Source organism: Mobula birostris, chromosome 13 (assembly GCF_030028105.1).
Source record: "Mobula birostris isolate sMobBir1 chromosome 13, sMobBir1.hap1, whole genome shotgun sequence".
Taxonomy (NCBI): domain Eukaryota; kingdom Metazoa; phylum Chordata; class Chondrichthyes; order Myliobatiformes; family Myliobatidae; genus Mobula; species Mobula birostris.
The window spans coordinates 26,629,494-26,644,008 of record NC_092382.1 but is presented as its reverse complement, the minus strand read 5'-3'; the positions used below and the strand labels follow the sequence as shown (position 1 = coordinate 26,644,008).

At 49.8% G+C, this 14,515-nt stretch overlaps 2 non-coding genes across 2 annotated transcripts; one reads left to right on the top strand and one right to left on the bottom strand.

The window, feature by feature from the left end:
• Window positions 1-3,838: 3,838 nt before the first annotated feature.
• On the bottom strand, window positions 3,839-4,029 carry LOC140208772 (U2 spliceosomal RNA). Its single transcript, XR_011888927.1, has one exon. It is a non-coding gene; the product is annotated as a U2 spliceosomal RNA (small nuclear RNA).
• A 6,651-nt stretch (window positions 4,030-10,680) lies between these two features.
• LOC140208760 (U2 spliceosomal RNA) lies at window positions 10,681-10,863 on the top strand. Its single transcript, XR_011888915.1, has one exon. It is a non-coding gene; the product is annotated as a U2 spliceosomal RNA (small nuclear RNA).
• Window positions 10,864-14,515: the final 3,652 nt, after the last annotated feature.

Sequence of the window (14,515 nt, the reverse complement as noted above, 5' to 3'; positions counted from 1 at the left end):
ACCCCATCTGTTACTTATTTTTATGCACACATTCTTTCTCTCACTCTCCTTTTTCTCCCTCTGTCCCTCTGAATATACCTCTTGCCCATCCTCTGGGTTCCCCCCCCGGCTTTCTTCCCGGACCTCCTGTCCCATGATCCTCTCGTATGCCCTTTTGCCTATCACCTGTCCAGCTCTTGGCTCCATCCCTCCCCCTCCTGTCTTCTCCTATTATTTTGGATCTCCCCCTCCCCCTCTCAAATCCCTTACTCTCCCTTCCTTCAGTTAGTCCTGACGAAGGGACTCGGCCTGAAACGTCGACTGCACCTCTTCCTACAGATGCTGCCTGGCCTGCTGCGTTCACCAGCAACTTTGATGTGTGTTGCTTCAATTTCCAGCATCTGCAGAAAGTTGGGGCGTTTGTGAAGCGTCTCCTGCGGCCGGAGTCTGATGTGTCGCTGAGAGGTAGGAGGAGACCGCTCGGCCCGTCGGTTTGATGCCGGTTCCCCGGGGAGGGAGAGGATGAAGACGGGGAGAGAGGGGGCGGACAGGATGTTTGTCCCGGTGGGGACAGGAGGGGCTCATCTGTGGAAATGTCTGAGCCCACGGTGGTGGCGATTCACCACATTGGGGGGCAAACACCGGCAGACTGTTGCCCTGCAAGCGGGGCCAATGGTCCGGGCAAAGTGACAATTATTTGTGTTTTGTTGAGACTGTACCGGGAATATGGTGTAAAATCCCGCTCCCCACACTAACACGGGTCACACAGACCAAAGAACAAACTGCCGGAGGAACTCAGTGGGTCGGGCAGCATCTGTGGAGGGAAATGGACCGTCAACATTTCGGGCCGAGACCCTCCCTCTGGACTGAGAGTGGACGGGAAATAGTCCGAGAAAAGAGGTGAGGGGTGGGGATGGGGCAAGAGCTGGGGAGTGAGAGGTGGATCCAGGTGAGGGGGAGGTGGGAAGGTGGAAATAGTGACGGGGTGGGAGGTGAGTGGTTGGGGCAACACGGGGCTGCAGGAGATGGAAATTAATTCCATAGAGGATTAACAAAGAGGTTAGAGAGTATTTGTTATAGGGAGTGCAATGAAGATTCACCAGACTGATCCCTGGAGTGGTGGGTCATCATATGAAGAAAGATCAAATGTGATAACCCTTTCATTTAGAGAATCGAGGACTGAGAGGTGAACACATTGAAATGCACAACATCATTACTGGCTGAACCAGGGATCCCAGTCTCTGAAAAAGGGGGTGGACTGTCCGGGACTGAGATGAGGGGAAATGTCTCCACTCCGAGGGTCGTGAATGTCTGTAAATCCCCACCACAGAGGCCGGTGAAGACTCGGTGATCGTCCTCACATAAAACAGAGGCTGGCAGATGTGTGGAGACCGGAGGGATCGAGGAAATGAGGATCGTGCAGAAACATGTGGCTGAGATGGGAGAGCAGCCGTCAGCTTGTTGGTGGTTAGAGGGGCTGAATGGCCACCTCCTGCTGTTTCTCACTTGATGTTTCCTGTCCAGTGAGGCCGGAGGAATGTGAATAGAAATGAGTGTTCATACACATGGAGGGGTTTAAATGAAACCTGCACATTTCCTGTTTGGGTCTGAATTGAGTGATTAGATCAGACCGGACGCAGCTTTGTCATTGTGCCGACTCCAGATACAAAGCCAATGAAACGCAGTTGGCATCTGGACTGGGGGGGGGGGGGGGGTCGGGACCGTCACGTGACGGCTCTGCCCATTTACCTGGCCGGAAACACGTCACCTGCCAATCAAGGTTTGACCCCGCCTCGCCCATCAATGCACACCTCACCATTGGCCTCGTTAATTAGCCTTGTACTTGGCCTCGGGTAATTGGCCTTTGTAATCAGTTTAACCCTGCTGGCACCGAGCCATTGGCTTCCCTGTGAATCACCTGGGCTGGACCTTCCAGACCTATAAAGCAGCCCACGTGGGCATGACCCTTTCTCTTTTGTGCTGCCTCCGAGGGACCACCCTGCTGTCCGTGAGTTGTGCTTTGAATAGGGTTGGGAGTGTGGATATTGTCCCTAAGCAGAAGAGCCGCGCCTGCACAAAGTCAAGGGTGGTTGTATACTTTGTCCCCACGCGATTTAATGTGATTTATTGCTGATCCGACTACTGTAAGTTGTGCGCGTGTTGCTTCCGTTGCCATTTTCCCCCGTTTGCCTTCTGTAAATAAAATCCTTCACAACCCAGACTGTGAGCCCAGAGCCCTTGACTTTGAGACCTGCAGAATCTGTTTCCTCACTGGCGCTGCGTGGGGAAAGTGTTCTGGAACAGGGGCAAAATGGCCAGTACAGGCACCGAGCGTAGGATTCCCGGCTGGGCCGACGAGAGAGGGATTTGAGGCCTGGCGGACCACGGTAAACCGGTGGACTGGCCCGAGCAGTTGGACCCACGTTGCGAGCACCTGGCCGCGGGGCTGCTCCGGCTGTGGGATGAGGGGGGCCCCAACATGAGCCTCTCTGATCAAGAGGCGAGCGCCCCGGGGAGCCTGTCTGATCAACAACGCCCCACGGGCGCCGCAGCCGAAGATCCGGGTAGGCTCTACCCTGTGGGATCGGGTGGTGACCGCTGTGAGGGTCCGATACCCCACCCTCCTGGAGTGGGATCTACACCGGCGCCCGCAATGGGGTACGGTCAGTCAGGGCACCCGGGTTGTTAGAGAGTGGGCGCTAGTCAACGGCATCTACCAGGGAGCCTGCGACCGTAATTTTTTATAAAACACCCGGGTGACCGGTACCCTCACAGGATACCTGGTCAGCACCGCGCACCCCGATATAGTCAGTGATCCTGCCCCTCATGACACCAGCTAACGGGAGGACCGTGCGGGATGGTATCACCCTCCTTGAATAGATGCAGTGGGGGCAGAGGCAAGGGCTGGAGACAAGCCCTCCCCGTTTTACGCGCAGGCAGCTGTACATGGACATGGATCCCCAACCCTGACCTCTGCACCCTGTGGAAGGAGCTTTGTGGCGGTGGGGTGGTGGGCAACTGGGCGATTGCACTCATTCTCGTTATTTATCATCGCTGTGTGTATATTATGTTGTCTGCCAAATTTTTAAGAGCACGTCTGTCTTTCTTTAGTTCTGTATAGTCAGATATAGCGTTCACCTTATAAATAGAGTAAGATGTATTCCTTTCCTTTTCACTGCGGTAACGCCTGGCGAGTGGCGAGGCTGCCGAGGGGTGGACTGTGCTGACTGTCACGTGACAGCACTGCCCACGCCTGGTCAGAAGACACGTCCCCTGCCAATCAAGGATTGACCCCTCCTCGCCCATCACTGCACACCTAACCACCGGCCTTGTAATCAGCTTAACCCTGCCGGCACCGAGCCGTTAGCGTTCCTGTGAATTACCTGGGCCGGGCACTTCAGCCTTCCTGCATGAGAAGGGCTGGACGCTCTCTTTGCCATTTCCGAGGGACCACTCTGCTTCATTCCAGGCTGAGAACCGTGGAACAGCGCTGGAGGAAATTGTTGGTAAGCTGTGCATTGAATAGGGTTGGTGATTGCCCCTGATAGCATTGAGCCGTGCCTGTACAGTGAAGGGGCTCGGGCATCGTATTGACTTTTCCCTTGGATGTGTGTGTGTGTGTACTTTATTCCCACGTTCGTTATTAATCGTCTGCGTGTGTTTTACTGCCGACCTGACTTTATGCACGACTGCTGTAAATTGTGTGCGTGCTGTTTCTGTTGCCATTTTCCCATGGTTGCCTTTGAGCTGCTGTGTCCCCTCATTAAAAACAAATGTAGCCTGCGAAAAGTACGAGGCAGAAACAGGAAGCATAGAGACAAGCGGATTCTATTTTTCATTTGTTGTTAGTTTCCCCGAGGGGAGGAGCACCGTTCCCGGAGGCACTGCAATACCGGGTCGATGCGCGGAGTGGACGGAGCAAGCCCCTATTCCATCTCCCTGTTCCAAAAATCAATTTAATATATGGTCCCCAGATAAGGGACGTATCAGATATTAAACTGATAAGAACAGATACTACACTTGATCTTAGCCAAAAGGCCGAGAAGCGATACCACAAATGTCCGGACCCTTTCGGATCTTGCTAGTCTTCCCTCTATTAAGTTGGACCGACTGTCTACAGGACACCGATTTATCCTACCTCTCTTCAACTTTTGAAGTAGGTTTGGTGTAATTTCGCTCAGTCTTTGACATAAGTTGTATTTTTCTCCCTTGTCGCGAAATCTCTTTCGGAATACAGCTGATCATGTAAAATAGCGGATATTCCGCCAACCAAATGAGAGAGGCGGCCCTGGTTTGTATGCAAACTCCTCCTCTCAGCTGTTCTGCCCGCCCCCTAGCGTCTGATGTCATTGCAAGCGTGATGACGTTTACGGAAGGCGTTGCAGCGAGAGAAGCGAAGTTGCGGCCGGGTCGTTTGGCGAGCCTGGCGGGGCAGGTGATTGGGGAGGGGGTCCTCCGGAAACGGGAGGAGGGTGGCTAGGAACATCGGGTGGAAGCGATGGCTGGGGATTGCGAAGAAGGAGAGGGTTGTAAATGGGGTAAGTGAGGTCGTTTGATGGGGACGATGAGTAGTTGAGTTGGTCGGGGAGAGGGACGGGATAGAGTCGGATGAAAAGGAGGGGGTAGGGTTGCAACTCGGACAATATTTAAGTGTGAGCTGGCATGTGGCAAATAACGGCATTGCAGTCAATGGATTATTTCCACAGAAAATAATCTAACCGTCCGGCTGGACTTCATTGGTAAAGAAAGCTTGTTGACCAGAACTGGTTCCATTAAGAAATCGGAGATAATCGGGAGAATGTGGGTATACTACTTTCCTGACATCCGAAGGCCTTTCTGCCGTATCCCACCAGCCAAATACCGGAAGTAATTATGAACATTCCGTATTTGCCTAAGTTTGTCCAGCTCCATCCAGCATTTAACAACATTCTCCAACCTATGGCTTGTATCACTTACTACGTCTCCAAGGAGGAAAAAAAAAGGTGGAAATCTGGGGAAAAGAGGCATAAAATGCTGAAAAGGATTTGGTGGTAATGCAGCATTCTGTAGAGAAAGAAGCAGTTAATGATTCAGATGTGATTCTTAATCATGGCAGTGATCTTTCATCAGTTCTAAGAGCCATTAACCTGACACATTTGCTCTATTTCTCTGCAAAATGCTGACTGAAGTGGCAAGTATTCCCAGCACTTATTTTATTTCAAAAGATTGCCATTCCGTCGTTATATTATTCTCCCAGTTCCTTTCGTCCATCCCTGGGGAGCAATTTTTTTTTTGCAGGAGCAGCCACAGATTAGCGTTTCAATAACCCTATGCAGTGAACCCTATTCGTTCAACACTATTGGTGTGATAGAAGAATACTAAGTTGTAGATTACAGAATGTTAAATAACCAGCACTGTAACATTCTGACTTCTTTGCCTTTCTCCCGCTGTGGTTTGGGAACTTTAAAGCTTGGCTGTTTGCAAGGCTGAAGTTTCTCAAATTTATTTTAATCATTTTCTTTTAAATGGTAGTGTAGCTGTGATTGAACAGGGAGATTGCTCTTCAGTGCCAGGGCACATCTCCTGGGCAGAATGTACTAGCCACAGGTCTTTATGATGCATGTTCTACGGGTCTATGGTGGCCAGTGCTATCATGTTTGCTGTTGTGTTCTGAGGCAGCAGGCTGAGGGTAGCAGACACCGACAGAATCAACAACCCCAGCATCTGCAGATTATTTTGTGTGAACAGAATCAACAAACTCATTCGTAAGGCCAGTGATGTTGTGGGGATGGAACTGGACTCTCTGACGGTGGTGTCTGAAGAGAGGATGCTGTCCAAGTTGCATGCTATCTTGGACAATGTCTCCCATCCACTACATGATGTACTGGTTGGGCACAGGAGTACATTCAGCCAGAGACTCATTCCACCGAGATGCAGTACAGAGCGTCATTCCTGCCTGTGGCCATCAAACTTTACAACTCCTCCCCTGGAGGGTCAGACACCCTGAACCAATAGGCTGGTCCTGGACTTATTTCCTCGCATAATTTACATATTACTATTTAACTATTTATGGTTTTATTATTATTTATGGTGCAACTGTAATGAAAACCAATTTCCCCCAGGATCAATAAAGTATGACTATGATTTTGGGTTACAGAGTTACCCTGGGACCAGCCTGCTGTGAGTTGCCAAGAGTACTGCGATTGGGATGCAAAGAAACTACCTGACACCATGGAAGAAGATTGAACCTTTCTCATTGAGTAAGGAAATGATTTGTAATCTGCCCTTTGGCTAGTGCCGCATTGAGTATAGTGAAGTAATTTGGTGTTGTTTTAAAATTTTGGGCTGTTTTTGGAGCGTTCAAAGGTAGACAGGTAAAACTTTCTCCACCACATTGATGACGTCATTGATGCTGTTTCCAGCTCCCGTGTGGAGCTCGTCAGACTTAGTCTGGAGTGAGCCCTGACGAAGGGTCTCGGTCTGAAACGTCGACTGTACCTCTTCCTAGAGATGCTGCCTGGCCTGCTGCGTTCACCAGCAACTTTTATGTGTGTTGCTTAAAATTCCAGCATCTGCAGATTTCCTCATGTTGTCGTCAGATTTGTCAACTTTCCCACCAACATACACCCCCTCTCTCAAATTTGCTTGGTCCATTTTCATGATCTCACTCCCCTTTCCTGATCTGTCTCTCTCTGTCTCCAGAAACGGATTACCTTCTGGCCTCTTTAACAAACCTACTGACTCCCACAGTTACCTTGTCCACAACAGTTACTTTCTGACATTAAATGGACCTATGGAAACTCTGCTCACACTGTCACTTTCAAGGATACTATTCCCTTCTCTCAGTTTCTTTGTCTCTGCTGCATCTGATTTTATGAGGAGGTTTTTCATGCTAGGACATCCAAGAAATCTTTTTTCAATCAATAAAGGGGTTTCCTGCCCACTGCAATCAATACAGAACTCACCCGTAACTCCTCCATTTCCTGCACGTCTGCCCTCTCCCCATGTCCCCTCCACGACATAATAACGATAGGATTACCTTTTCTGCATCTGCCATTCACTGAAGCTCTGCATTCAACATATTCTCTGCAATTTCCACTATCTCCACCAGGATCTCACCACCAGGCACATCTTCCTCTCCACGTCCGTCTCCATTTATCACAGGGATCACTCTCGCTGTGACTCTCGTCTGCCAAACACCCTGCAACCACAATAAGTGTTACATCTATCCCTACACCTCTTTCATAATCACTCTTCCTCCCAGTGTAGCCTCCTCTACATCAGTGAGACCCAACTCAGTTTGGAGATCACTAACTGATGCACAAACACGAGGAATTCTGCAGATGCTGGAAATTCAAGCAACACACATCAAAGTTGCTGGTGAACGCAGCAGGCCAGGCAGCATCTCCAGGAAGAGGTACAGTCGACGTTTCAGGCCGAGACCCCTCGTCAGGACTAACTGAAGGAAGGGTCTCGGCCTGAAACGTCGACTGTACCTCTCCCTAGAGATGCTGCCTGGCCGACTAATTGATACATCTTCACTCTTTCTGCTACAAGTAGGACGAGAGGAGGAGTACACAGGTTGGAAAACCTTGAAAACCTTTGATTCCCCAGTTCTCTGGTGGGAAGCCACCAAGGAGAACATCAAGAAGTTCTTCATACGCAAGGGTATCCAGAAAGCAAGCCAGGAGCAGAGGGAACTGGTCGAGGCAGGTTTGAGGTTGTCATTTAAAGTTAAATTGGACAGGAAAGGAATGGAAGGTTATGGGCTGAGTGCAGGTCGGTGGGACTAGGTGAGAGTAAGAGTTCAGCGTGGACTAGAAGGGCCAAGATGGCCTCTTTCCGTGCTGTAATTGTTATATGGTTATATGGAACTGCGTAAACTCCAGACAGAGTTGCAGCAACTCCTCCTTCTGCAGTCGAAGGGGGTGGATGTCGGGGAGGAACTGCGAGAGGTGAAGAGCCCGAAAGCCCAGCACCTTGCCGCCAAATCCTCCAAGATCATCTACCGATCAAGGGTCCAAACCGTGGAGCAGGACGAGACGTGCTCAGGCTTCTTCTTCCAGAAGGTGCACAAGGGGAGCTCTGTGATCCTCAACCTTAAGGAAAAGGACGGCTCAGTCGTGTCCTCGTAGAATGACATACTGAGGATCTGCAGGTCCTTCTATGCCGGTCTGTACGATGAAAAGGCCACAGAATCCACAGCCTCCCGCAACTTCCTGTCATCTATCACGCAGGTCTTAGGCGACGGCAAGCGGGAGAGTCTGGATCAGCCACTGACTCTGGTCGAGTTGACAGGCTCCATCCATTCCTTTGGGTCGGGTAAGACTCCCGGAGGCGACGGCTTACCGGCTAAGTTGTACTCGGCTCTGTGGAACTGGATGGGCCCAGACCTGCTGGAAGTGTACAACGCTATGCTTCTGGCCGGCAGTATGTCAGAGTCCATGAGGAAGGGCACGATCACCCTCATCTGCAAGCAGAAGGGGGAAAGGGAGGACATCAGGAATTGGAGACCCATCTCTCCTGAATGTGGACTACAAGATCCTGTTGAAGGCCATTGCCAACAGGGTCGAGTCTGCTCTGGGACAGGTGATCCACCCGGACCAAACCTGTGCTGTACCGGGCAGGAAGATCTCAGACAGCCTCACGCTGCTGAGGGACACCATCGCCGATGTGCAGGACGGGGGTGAACGCCTGCCTGGTCAGCTTGGACCAGGAGAAAGTCTTCGACAGGATATCGCACACGTACATGGCGGATGTGCTCTCCAAAATTGGTTTAGGGGAGGGAATCCAGAATCAGATCAGACTGCTCGACACAGACATCTGTAGTGCAGACCAGGTCAATGGGTGGGAAACCTCTCTCCCCTGTCTTGTTTGCTGCATTGAACCCTTTGCCGAAGCCATCAGGAGGGATGAGGGCATAAGAGGGGTGATGCTGCCAGGCAGTGGAGGGACCCAAGTGAAAACCTCCCTGTACATGGACGACATCACCCTCTTCTGCTCTGATCCGAGGTCAGTTTGCAGGTTGATTGGCATCTGCGAACAGTTTGAGCTAGTGTCGGAGGCCAGGGTCAACCGCACGAAGAGCGAAGCTATGCTATTCGGCAACTGGCCGGACCGATCCAACGTCCCCTTCGCCATCAGGTCTGACCACGTGAAGGTGTTGGCGATCTGGTTTGGAGGGGCTGAGGCGTGCAACAAGAACTGGCAGGAGCGGACTGCCAAGGTGAAACAGAGACTGGGACTGTGGGGAGGGCGCTCCCTGTCGATAACGGGCAAGAACCTGGTCATCAGGTGTGAGGTGCTCTCAGGGCTGCTGTACTTGGTGCAGGTCTGGCCCGTCCCCAGCTCCTGCAGCTCGGAAATCACCCGAGCTGTCTTCAGATTCGTCTGGGGATCCAAGGTGGAGCGGGTGAGACGGACCGTCATGCACAAGTCCCTGGATAATGGGGGCAAGAACGTCCCCAATGTCACCCTCATCCTGATGGCCAGCTTCGTGTGTGGCTGCATCAGGTTGTGTGCAGAACCCAGGTATGTGGGCACCAAGTACCACTATGTGCCCAGATTCTACCTGTCACCCGGGCTAGGAAGGATGGGTCTGGCCCCACTCCCGCGCAACGCCCCCGTCAGCTGGTCGTTGCTGCCATACCTGTCCTTCATAGAAAAGTTCTTCCAGGAGAACGCCTTTGACCACAGGGTCATCAGGCAGTGGTCGGCACGAAGTGTCCTGCAGGCACTGCAGGAGAAGGACGTGATGGACACAGTGGGGTGGCTCCCTGAGCAGACCGTCCAGTTCATCTGGCAAAATGCCTCATCGCCAGACCTCACCAACAGTCACCAGGACCTTGCCTGGCTGGCGATGAGAGGGGCCCTCCCAGTCAGATCCCTCCTGTACGCCTGGAACATCGTCTCCGCTCCCCACTGCTCACGGGAGGACTGCAGTGAGGAGGAGTCTGTGACCCACCTCTTCGCACACTGTCAGTTCGCAGAGAGGGTGTGGAGGATGACAGAAGGGACGGTGTCACGTTTCAACCCCAGCAGCTGCGTAACCGAGGACACTCTGATCTACGGGCTGTTCCCGGGGACGCACACGGAGACCAACATCCGGTGCTGCTGTCAGATCATCAACTCGGTGAAGGACGCTCTTCGGTCGGCCTGAAAATTGATGATTTACCAGCACATGGAGATGTCCGTGGGAGAATGTGCTGCCGACTGGCACATTCTCAGCTGCAGGAGTACTTTATTGTTGCCAAACAATTGATACTGGAGCGTACAATCATCACAGCGATATTTGATTCTGCTCTTCGTGCTCCCTGGAGTACAAATCGATAGTAAATATTAAAAATTTAAATTATAAATCACGTGCTGGGGGATGCACTCAAACTTGGTGCAGCCACTGCAAAAGCCGGGTGGAGAAGGACCACAGTTTTCGGTTTGTCACCCGCGCGCGGGAGTGCGAGGAGTCGGGTGGCGAAGAGTATTCCTCTCCTCAGTGGTGTGGATAGATGAATCAACATCGTGCTACAGGAGTGGCTGGAAATGTGGAAAGGTATAGACTGTAATGGAACATCAGTAAAGGAATGAGAGTCAATGAATGATTTATTGTAAACATCTTTATTTTGAATAAGGACAGTAAACACATGATTTATTGTAAATAACTATTTATTCTATAAGGACTTAGGGTCAACAAATGTTTTTTTGCAAATAATTTTATTTTGTAATATTTCTGAATAAAGTATATTTTTCAAAAAAATCAGTTCTTATCAGTTTAAAATCTGATGCGTCCCTTATCTGGGACCATATATTACATTGATTTTTGGAACAGGAAGATGGAATAGGGGCTTCCTTCGTCCACTCCGTGCATCGACCCAGTATTGCAGTACCCCTCGGAATGCTGCACCTCCCCTCGGGGAGATTAAACAACAAATAAAGAGTAGAATGCAGTTATCCGTACGCATTAACCTTCTTAGGCTTTTTCCCTATTCCTTCGTTGTACTTTTACAGGTAGTGTTAATGGTAAGACTCCTGGCAGTGTGGAGCATCAGAGGGTTCTTGAGCTCCGAGTCCATTGGATGCTCAAAGCAGCTGTGCAGGTTGACTCCGTGGTTAAGAAGGTGTACGGTATATTGGCCTTCATCAATTGTGGCATTGAATTTAGGAGCCGAGAGGTAATGTTGCAGCTATGTAGACACTGGTCAGACCCCACTTGGAGTACTGGCTCAGATCTGGTCGCTTCACTACAGGAAGGATATGGAAACCATGGGGAGGGTGCAGAGGAGATTTACAAGGATATTGCCTGGATTGGGGAGCATGCCTTATGAGAATAGGTTGAGTGAACTTGGCCTTTTCTCCTTGGAGCAACAGAGGATGAGAGGTGGCCTGATAGAGGTGTATAAGATTATGAGATGCTTTGATTGTGGGGGTGTGAGCTGGGTCTGTGCGGAGGAAGCTTGACTCTGTCTGGCCCCGGGTTTGTGTGCCAGGTCTGTAAAGAGGGAGCTTCAGCCCGTGTTGATTGCTTCTGTTCCCTTCTGTTTGCGACCTTGGTGGACGTGGGTCTGATATTATACAGTATATGAGCTTCCAATCTCCTTTATTGTTCTTGACTGAGAGCAAGAAAGCACGCAGGAAGGTGGGGATCAGGATAGTGCGAGTATCTGGCGTGAGAGGATGCGGTGGTCAGCCGGGATGGGGAGTGAACAGATCCTGGGGACCAGACACTATCAGACTGACATCCCTCAGCCTGGAGCTGAGACGCTGCCGTACCAGTGTGAGGAGCTGACACCATTATTGCAGTTCACCGGGTGCGGTGGGCAGCAGTAACCCCAGGGTACTGTTTCTCCTCTAGTGAGACTCGAGTCCGACACCAAGACAGGAAATTACAGTGGTTTATTGATTTCATCATGACAAATGTAAATTAAACAATGTGTGAGCTGCTCGTGTGCAGGGATAAATAAGCTGCTCCCGACTCACTCAGAATCACACACAATTAACTGACCGGTGACAATGAGTGACAGATTGAATAATCAGTCCCGTTTCTCACCGTCACTCTGCATCGGGGAACCGATGATTATAAAATCACACTTCAGGGCCGTGTCCGATGTCGCTGCAGATCCAGGGTCACTGCCGAGGTATTTGTCAATTTAACATCATTATATCAGCCAGACCTGCCGAATGCACCGTCCTCAGCAAAGGGAGCAAAAGGATTCTCTCCCGGGATAATCCCGCCCCGGGACACCAGTGTCCCAGACTGAGCCCCGGCCCCCGGGCTCTTCCTGTCTAATTCCCCGGGGTCTCGTGGGGGAGTCTCAAACCCGCACATCCACTGGAAGCTGTGCCACTGGACAGGAGGCGGAAATACATCACTGTGGGAACGCTCCGAACGACAGACAGCTTCAGGCTGGAGCCAGTTCCGTTAGAACGGTTGGGAATTAAACCTGGCGTGCAGCCATTAAAGGGGAGGGCAGGGAATTGGCCAAAATGTCCCCCATCAAAAAAGGTAGTAGGGATAGTTTGGGTAATTATAGACCAGTGAGCCTTACGTCTGTGGTGGGAAAGCTGTTGGAAAAGATTCTTAGAGATAGGATCTATAGGCATTTAGAGAATCATGGTCTGATCAGGGACAGTCAGCATGGCTTTGTGAAGGGCAGATCGTGTCTAACAAGCCTGATAGAGTTATTTGAGGAGGTGACCAGGCATATAGATGAGGGTAGTGGATGTGATCTATATGGATTTTAGTAAGACATTTGACAAGGATCCACACGGTAGGCTTATTCAGAAAGTCAGAAGGCATGGGATCCAGGGAGGTTTGGCCAGGTGGATTCAGAATTGGCTTGCCTGCAGAAGGCAGAGGGTCATGGTGGAGGGAGTACATTCAGATTGGAGGATTGTGACTAGTGGTGTCCCACAAGGATCTGTTCTGGGACCTCTACTTTTTGTGATTTTTATTAACGACCTGGATGTGGGGGTAGAAGGGTGGGTTGGCAAGTTTGCAGACGACACAAAGGTTGGTGGTGTTGTAGATAGTGTAGAGGATTGTCAAAGATTGCAGAGAGACATTGATAGGATGCAGAAGTGGGCTGAGAAGTGGCAGATGGAGTTCAACCCGGAGAAGTGTGAGATGGTACAGTTTGGAAGGACAAACTCCAAAGCAGAGTACAAAGTAAATGGCAGGATACTTGGTAGTGTGGAGGAGCAGAGGGATCTCGGGGTGCATGTCCACAGATCCCTGAAAGTTGCCTCACAGGTGGATAGGGTAGTTAAGAAAGCTTATGGGGTGTTAGCTTTCATAAGTCGAGGGATAGAGTTTAAGAATCGCTATGTAATGATGCAGCTCTATAAAACTCTGGTTAGGCCACACTTGGAGTACTGTGTCCAGTTCTGGTCACCTCACGAAAGGAAGGATGTGGAAGCATTGGAAAGGGTACAGAGGAGATTTACCAGGATGCTGCCTGGTTTAGAAAGTATGCATTATGATCAGAGATTAAGGGAGCTAGGGCTTTACTCTTTGGAGAGAAGGAGGATGAGAGGAGACATGATAGAGGTGTAGAGGATAATAGGAATAGATAGAGTGGATAGACAGCACCTCTTCCCCAGGGCACCACTGCTCAATACAAGAGGACATGGCTTTAAAGTAAGGGGTGGGAAGTTCAAGGGGAATATTAGAGGAAGGTATTTTACTCAGAGAGTGGTTGGTACATGGAATGCACTGCCTGAGTCAGTGGTGGAGGCTGATGCACTAGTGAAGTTTAAGAGACTACTAGACAGGTATATGGAGGAATCTAAGATGGGGGGCTTACATGGGAGGCAGGGTTTGAGGGTCGGCACAACATTGTGGGCCGAAGGGCCTGTACTGTTCTATGTCTATGTTCTACGTAAGTATTTTTTACTTAATCTGAGATTTTTATTCTGCCATATATAAGAGGAACTTTTGGAATCAACAGTATTAAAAAAGGATTTAGGAAAAAAAATTGAACTTCAATAAGTCCTTATGCTTCTTATTAATCAATTTGTAACCGGAAAAGTTACTCAACTGAGGAAGCAGAGCTAAAACTGCCGGAATGGATTTCTCAGGGTTAGAGATATATAATAATTAATCATCTGCATATAGTGATAGTTTGTGTATCTCATTCCTGCGGGTAATGCCAAATATATTAGGAGAGTCACGAATAGCAATAGCTAAAGGTTCCAGGGCAATATCAAATAATAATGGACAAAGAGGGCAACCCTGCCGAGTACCAGGAAATAACTGAAAAAAGGGAGATCTTTGATTATTGGTAAATACCGAAGGGGGTAAGGTATATCAGTTTAATCCAAGATATAAATATCGGACTAAAATTGAATTTCTCAAGCGAATTAAACAAATATGTCCATTCGACTCTGTCAAAAGCTTTCTCAGTGTCCAGTGAAATGACACATTCTGGAGTTCTGGATGAAGAAGTATAAACAATATTCATTGATCTCCTAATATTAAAGAAGGAATAATGATTTTTAATAAATCCAGTCTGGTCAACAGAAATAATTGGAGGCAATACTTTCTCCAGTCTAGTTGCCAGTA